At 40.7% G+C, this 7,972-nt stretch overlaps 1 pseudogene; it reads left to right on the top strand.

Moving 5' to 3' along the window:
* The first annotated feature begins 281 nt into the window (after positions 1 to 281).
* Positions 282 to 847, top strand: LOC110295401 (annotated as a pseudogene).
* Positions 848 to 7,972: the final 7,125 nt, after the last annotated feature.

Raw genomic sequence — 7,972 nt, 5'->3', positions numbered from 1 at the left:
TTATTAAATCTGAAGTGATCATCTTTAAACACATATGCGTATAGCCAAGACTAAATGGACTCAAACAATCCATTAATATGCACACACATATAAAAAAGTAACTAAACAAAGAGATGTCATGAACTTGAGGGGCATCAGGAGAATGGGGGAGGTGCTGGAATAGCTGGGAGGAAGGAAAGAAACAATATGAACGCAATATACATGTAGAAAATTCTCAAAAAATTAATTCAATAGAAAAACTGTAAGCGTTTTCTGGGCCTGGCCAAGCAGGAGGCACCATCATGGGTGTTGACATTCACCGAAACAAGGACTAAAAGGTTCGGTGCAAGAAGCCGAAGAGCTAGGACATCTACCTGCGGCTTCTAGTCAAGCTGTACAGGTGTTTGGCCAGATGGACCAACTCCACCTTCAATCAGGCTGTGCTGAAAAGGTTTTTTATGAGCTGCACTAACCGGCCACCTCTGTCCCTGTACCTGATGATCCGAAAGATGAAGCTTCTTGGCTGGGAGAACAAGACTGCTGTGGTTGTGGGGATGGTCACAGATGATGTGCGGATTCTGGAAGTACACAAGCTGAAGGTGTGTGCACTGCAGGTGAGCAGTCGGACCCGAAGTTGCATCCTCAAGGCTAGGGGTAAGATCCTTGCCTTTGACCAGCTGGCCCTGGAGTCTACCAAGAGCCGAGGCACTGTGCTCCTGTCTGGTCCTCAGAAGGGCCGAGAGGTGTACCGACATTTTGGCAAGGCCCCAGGAACCCCACACAGCCATACCAAACCCTATGTCCATTCCAAGGGCCAGAGTTTGAGCATGCCAGAGGCCTAAGGGCCAGCAGAGGCTACAAAAACTAACCCTGGATCTTACTGTTAATAAAAAAAAATGCTTTGGATGTTGAAAAAAAGAAAAATAAATAAAGGAAGGAAGGAAGGAAGGGAGAGGGGGAGGGAGGGAGGGAGGAAGAAAATCAGTAAGCATTCGAAGTTATTGTAGGTTTTGGTTCTTTTCAGTTTCTGGTGGTGTTATCACAAACACATGATATTACTACCAATAAAGTGAACAATATACCCAGTTGTCTAGGAAGTTATATAATGATAGAAATTAACCTATATAAATAAACATTATAAGAAAGCCATGATTTGCTATCATATATTTTCCGGAGCCAGTAATGGTATGCGAATTATGCAAATGATTCACCACTTTCTGTATTTTCAGACTTGTCAATGCACAGAAGAAATTTCCCTTTACTCAGGCAAGCTGGATACGACTGTCAGTGGTCATGAGAATGGATTCAAGTTCCCTCTCAGGACTTCACTTCTGCCCTCTTCTCTTGGCCATCAATAACAAGGATTTATCGAAGAGCCAACTCTAAAGCTGAAATTTTCTCTAGGACCTTTACCTACCATTTGGGCTTATGTATGATTGTTTATGACTAGAATATAAGCAAAAGGGGAAGTTTATAACAAATGAAATATAGGCACACTGGCCATGATAGTGCTTGCTTATAACACCAGAACGTATTAAGCTGAACCAGGACAATTAAAAGCTGCAGACCACTCTAGACTTTATAATAATGCCCTGTGTAAAACCAAACAAGGTATGGTTTCTTATGGTTTGCCATTTCAAGAGGAAGAAAAATGCCAAGAGATTATAAAAATGTTTTTTGTTTTGTTTTGTTTTGCTTGGATATCTGGTAGTAAATGCCTTCTAATCTTAGTTGCTACATATATCTATTTTATATATGTTTGTTTCAGAGAGACATATTGTCCTTTAAACATTAAAATAAAGCCAGGAAAGCAAGAGGCTCCCAGGAATCAATGGGGATGACATTAGCTGAAATACTCCCCAAAAGGGAAGGAGAACCTGTAGAGACCATATCCAGAGGTTAGGCACGGCTCCTGTTTGAAGAATGGGGCTATCCATCCCTCTCAAAATTTTAACCCAGAATTGCTCCTGTCTAAAGGAAATACATGGACAAAGAGTGGAGCAGAGATTTAAGGAAAGGCCATCCAGAGACTGCCCCACCTGGGAATCCATCCCATATTCAGCCACCAAACTCAGTCCCAGTCGCTATTGCTGATGCAAAGAAGTGCTTGCTGACAGGAGCCTGGTATGGATGTCTCCTGAGAGGCTCTGCCAGGGCCGTACTGATACAGCTGCAGATGTTCACAGCCAACCATTGGAGTGAGCACAGCACAGGGACCCCAATGGAGGAGTTAGGAGGACTAAAGGATCTGAAGGGGTTTACAATCCCATAGGAAGAACAACAGTATCAACCAACCAGATCCCCAGAGCTCCTAGAAACTAAACTACCAACCAAACAGTACACATGGAGAGACCCATGGCTGCACCTGCATATGTAGCAGAGGATGGCCTTATCTGGCATCATTGGGAGGGGAGATTCTTGGTCCTGTGAATGCTTGATGCACCAGCATAGGGAAATGCTAGGGTGGTGAGGCAGGAGTGGGTGGGTGGGTAGGTGAGGGAGCACCTTCATAGAAGCAGGGGGGAGAGGGGTGTGATGGGGGTTTTCAGGGAGGAAACCAGGAAAAGGGATAACATTTGAAAGGTAAATAAGTAAAATAACTAATAAAATTATTTTTTTTAAAAAGTGGACAATAAAGTAGATCTAGGATTAGTGTCCAAAAGTGACACATGTACCTCTCAATCTGATCATGAGACTACTAAAATAGGGGACTACAAAGAAATGGGAATTACTCCAGAAATCCTATAGTGGGAAAATAAAAAGGAAATCAATCAAATGGGGGAATTGTCTCCCAGAAAGAGATTCTGCACAATTTTAACAAATGCTCAGACCGTTTTACAGGATAAGACTGAAGCCCAGATAATTATGGACCAGTAGTGGATGGGGTCACACCCCGACTGAGACCTCTTAGATATACATATCATTAACTCTCTATTTAAAGTTTAATCTCTCTCTCCAGGAATCCTGAAGATGGACTTGGTGGATTCATTAATTTCTTTTTTCTCTTTTCCCAATGTGGCCATGTTGAATAAATTTTCTCCTTCTGCTTTGCACTAAAACTTAACAGCCATAACATTAACTTTATCATCTCCTACCAATGAATGAATAAATAGATAACATAAATGAAGGGTTATAATGAAGAATAAATATTTATTCTTACAGTGAAAGCCTTCGCTATTTATAAAAGTAAATATAGAAGCTCACTATCATGATTTTGTGCCTCCAGGGAACATTACAGGTTTTGACACATAGTAAACTGTTGGTACTTATTAAATCAGTCAAGGCTCCATAGATATATTTATGATCATGTTAGAAAATAGAAAAAGAATGTCTTAAAATAAAACTTAAACACCAATTTCTGTGATCCTTGCAATGCCACTCTAGATGACTAGGTAAACTATCACTGATCAACACTTTATATGCATATCCAGAAAATTTTACAACACAACATCCATTATTTAATTATTTCAAAATAAAGTTGGAGAAACGCAGTTTATGTACTAAAACTACACAAGATTAAAACATGATAAGCAGCATAATAACATTAAAATTTTATTAAACCAGTCTGTTAAAAGTAAAGCTTATCATTGATATTTTCTGTAAAGCCATGACAATAGAGGGATTTTGTACTTTTTCTATTTACAGTGATAAGTCTGATGCTTCCATACTTTATGAATAAATGTTTTCCAAGTTTCCATCCCCATTGGTGTGTTCTACTGCCTCAACATTCTCATGAGGGTTATGGCATCCTTGCCATTGGAAAAAACACACAAATGTCTGGCCCTCTGCTATTTTTCCACTGAGACAGCATTCCCGAAAGCAAGTGAAGGCCTCTGCCAAACTCACAAGCACTCCTACATTCTCTCAGGCCCACCAAGATAATTAAGTTCAGCCTCCACAGCCACATGAGGGGTTTCATGTTATGTTGGACTCTGAAGAAAGGAGGGGGGCTTCTCCGTGTAGAGGCCAAGATCACTGCTTAGGTACCATAAGGGAAGATGCTCATGAACAAACTAAATGTACAGCATACCTGAGAAATGAAGGGTACTTTACAATTTGGGGCTCATATTTTCTGCAGAGAGAGAATTGAACTCTGGGAGGATAGTCTTTTTTTTTTTTTTTTTTTTGATTTTTTTCGAGACAGGGTTTCTCTGTATAGCCCTGGCTGTCCTGGAACTCACTTTGTAGACCAGGCTGGCCTCGAACTCAGAAATCCACCTGCCTCTGCCTCCCAAGTGCTGGGATTAAAGGCGTGCGCCACCACGCCCGGCCTGGGAGGATAGTCTTAAACAAGATTACTCTATCTGCTTTCCTGGTTTTAGAAAGGTTATTCCACAAAAAGGTCTTTGGCATTTCTTACTTCAGAATGTTTTTTGTCTTATTCTTTTCTTGACAGCTTTCAGATTCAACTCAATTTTCCCTCTTCGTTGATCTGTGTCTGTGTCTTTAGGTAACATGGTTCTATTTGAAACATTCATAACACTACACAGCGTTTTATGGTTGCTAATGGTTAGCATTCACACACTCTTATGAATCACACATATCTACTGCTAGATTCACACCTAAGGTAATTCCCGACAGAGACCTGCCATGTAGCCCCTTAACTGAGAAAATTTGGGATTCTTCTATTGGCTGAATGGGACTATTAGAATTTCTTGGACTACTGGAGGACACATGCACACAATTATGCTTCAAAGAAATTATGTTTGTGGCAACATGCAGTCTAGATTGGCAAAGAGAGCTCTTAAGGTGAAGAGGTTTAAAAGGATGGTATATTTTCCTCATTTTCCTGTATCTGGTGGATGAAGTTGTTTAAATATCTGATTCTTGTACAATAAAATAGTTGAGTAATGTAGAACAAGGCTTTAAGTTGACAGGTATCTACTCTTTCATAACATGTTCAATAATATAAACACATATTTCCAAACAGCTAGCTCATCACGGGGGCTTAAGGCCATCAACACATATTCATATAATAAGGCAACTGTTAAGCAAAGCACCTGAGCATTTTAACCTAGACAACACTCAGACCCCTGAGGTTTATTATCTGTTATAATTGTTGAACCAAAAAAGCAGTGAAAGTTATTTTAAAACTTCCTGTCTTTAGGGGGTATGCCCTTGTACTCCAGAAACCTAATGAGGGATAATAATAATGATTAGGATAATGATAATCACATCAAAACCGTGGAAGTACGTTTAAAAAGCTTAAAATGAGTTTCCTGCTGAGATGATAAAAAGGGTTTTCTAAGGCCAAGTAGAGAGCTGAAATTCTACATGGTTCAATTAACTTCACACAGAGACAAGAAAAAATAAAAAGACTCATGCATGGCCCTATGCCTTATTCTTAACTCTATGTACCAACCACAACAAATCAATGATGTAATGATTGAGCAGCTAGTGTGTTAATGGTTGTAAACTGTTTGCACACACACACACACCATGGCCAGTAGGTAACAGACAATGGAGCATGCGTGTGTCAGGGGAAGTGCTAGAAGATGAAGTCAGGGAACAGAGAAAGCCATGCCGACAATCATCACTTTTCTCCTCTGTGTTTAAGTGCTGAGTGCTTGCTATAAATATTTATCCATTTATTTTTATTTATGTATATGTTGTGAGTCCACATGAATATACACAGTCCATACTCATGCAGGAGCCTTAGAGGCCAGAGAGTGTGTTGAATACCCTGAAATTGGGATTGTATGCAGCAATGAGCAGCCATGTGAATCCTTGGAACCAAACCAGTGGCCTCTGCTAGTCTTAACCTCTGAGTCATCCCTCCAGGGCCCCTGAGGCTTTCCTTTATCACAGTCTCTCCTGATCTATCATACCTTGTAATAAATGCTCATATAAAGAGATAACATATTGCTTCATGCTGTTTTCCAGTCATCTTCAGACCTCCCCTTCACTTCTACATTATGACAGGCAGATATGATCATGACTTTCCTCCATTTGCAAGCTATTGGTATCTCTCAAGAAATACTGAAAACGACTCCCCTTCTGCACCTTGCAGGTCCTCGTATCCTGCTTAGGGTTCCAGAACTTTTCACCCTGTCTAATCTATACCTTGTGATGCATTTGGTTAAAACCGGCTTACACAGGCAACCCTCCTCACAGCTGCTGTCTCCCCTCATGCTAACTTCACGTCTTTAGTAATAAATTATCTAATAACTTAATTGCATAATTGCATAAACATGTCTGACATTATTAAATTCTAAAACCACATGTATTTCTTTATTTTCCAATGGATCACCATTACTGAATCCACCTTGATATCAAATAGAAGCCATCACTGAATGGCCCTAAAGTCTATGATAAATTATTAAACATAAGGGCAACTATATTAGTTAAATTTCCATTATAATGACAGAATATGCCTGAGATCTCCACCTTAAGAATGAAAAAAGGGTTATATGGTTTCACAGTTTTCGTAGTTCTAGTATATGAAGGTTTGCTATTATTTCTGTGTACTTATTCTGAGAATATGGTGTGCAAAATCATCACTCATTTGGCACAGGAGTACAAGAAAGAGAAAGGATTTTAGTTCCTACTATCTTCTTCAAGTGTATGTCACTAAATGACTAGAAGAACTCCTACCAGGACCCAACTCTTTAGGATTCTACCTCTTTCCAATAATAAAAACTGAGAATGCATGGACCTTTTAGATACATTTTGTTCCCACCTCCCCCCACCCCATAAAAAAAAACAGCATGGAAAACAATATGTATAAGACTATTACCTATCAGAAAGTACATAAAATAATTTTCAAACAGAAGTCAAGGCAAAAGTGTTCCTCCTATCAAGGCTGGACAAGACAACCAAATAGAAGGGGAAAAAACTCTCAAGAGGAGGCCAAAGAGTTAGAGATACACCTGTTCCCCCTATTAGGAGCCCCACAAAAAACACTTAGCTAACAGCTGTAGCATATAGACAGAGGACATGGTGCAGACTTATCCAGGCCCTATGCTTTCCTCTTCCATCTCTGAAAGCCCCTGAGAGGCCTGCTTAGTTTATTCAGTGATCCATGCTTGCCTCATTTCCTCCATGCCTTCTGATTCCTACAGTCTTTCTTCTACCTCTTCTGCACCATTCCCAGATCTCCAAAGAAAGGGACCTGACAGATATCTTTAACTTAGACTCTTGCTACAGTGTGTGGCTCCGAATCTCTGTACCTGCTCTCCCATCTGCTCCTGGAAGAAGCCTCAGCGATGATGACTGGACAAGTCACCAATGTATGATGATAGGAATAATCTCTCTCTCTCTCTCTCTCTCTCTCTCTCTCTCTCCTTTTTGTCAGTCGAGTTTACTTCTACTGTAGGTCTCTGGCCTATCCAATCTCTCTCTGGATTCCTGGCCATTCAGGTAGTTTAGGGCATGGGGTCTCTTTCCTGTTGTGAACTTCAAGTTAAAGCAAACATTGGTGGGCCACTCTGACAAATTCTTCACCAACATTGCCTCAGCACATCTTGCAGTCAGGAAAGATTTTAAGTGGATGGTTTTGTGTCCAAGTTTCTTTATCCTTAGCCTGTAGAGTGCTTTCTACTGCCAAAGAGCCTAGAACATAGGTGAAGGATCCACATAGGCACAGACTGGAACACCCTCTGTTTAGTGAGCCTTATGGATGTTGTCCTCAGCAACTGTCCATACTGTCAGTTTTCAGAGTGCTCTTTTCAGTCCTGGCATCAGTATGGCTTCTTTAGGGATCTCTACTGGACCCCATATCCATATAATAACAACTCACAGCATTGTCATCCATTCTCATCAATGGAAGGCTTGCCTGTCTAAAACAGATGGCCAGTTCAGACTCCATGTCCCCCATAACTAAGAATCTACACTAGGGTCACCTTCATGGATTTCAGGAAGTTTCCTCCACCAAGGCAAATCCCAACCCCAATGCTCCCCAATTTCAGCTGTTTCTCCTCACATTCTTTTCCTCCATCTCTCCTCTACCTGCCTAAATATTATCACTCCCAACCCCAGCTGCCTCCAGTCCATC

This window comes from Mus caroli, chromosome 5 (genome assembly GCF_900094665.2).
Source record: "Mus caroli chromosome 5, CAROLI_EIJ_v1.1, whole genome shotgun sequence".
NCBI lineage: Eukaryota > Metazoa > Chordata > Mammalia > Rodentia > Muridae > Mus > Mus caroli.
This window is presented reverse-complemented; position numbering and strand designations above follow the sequence as displayed.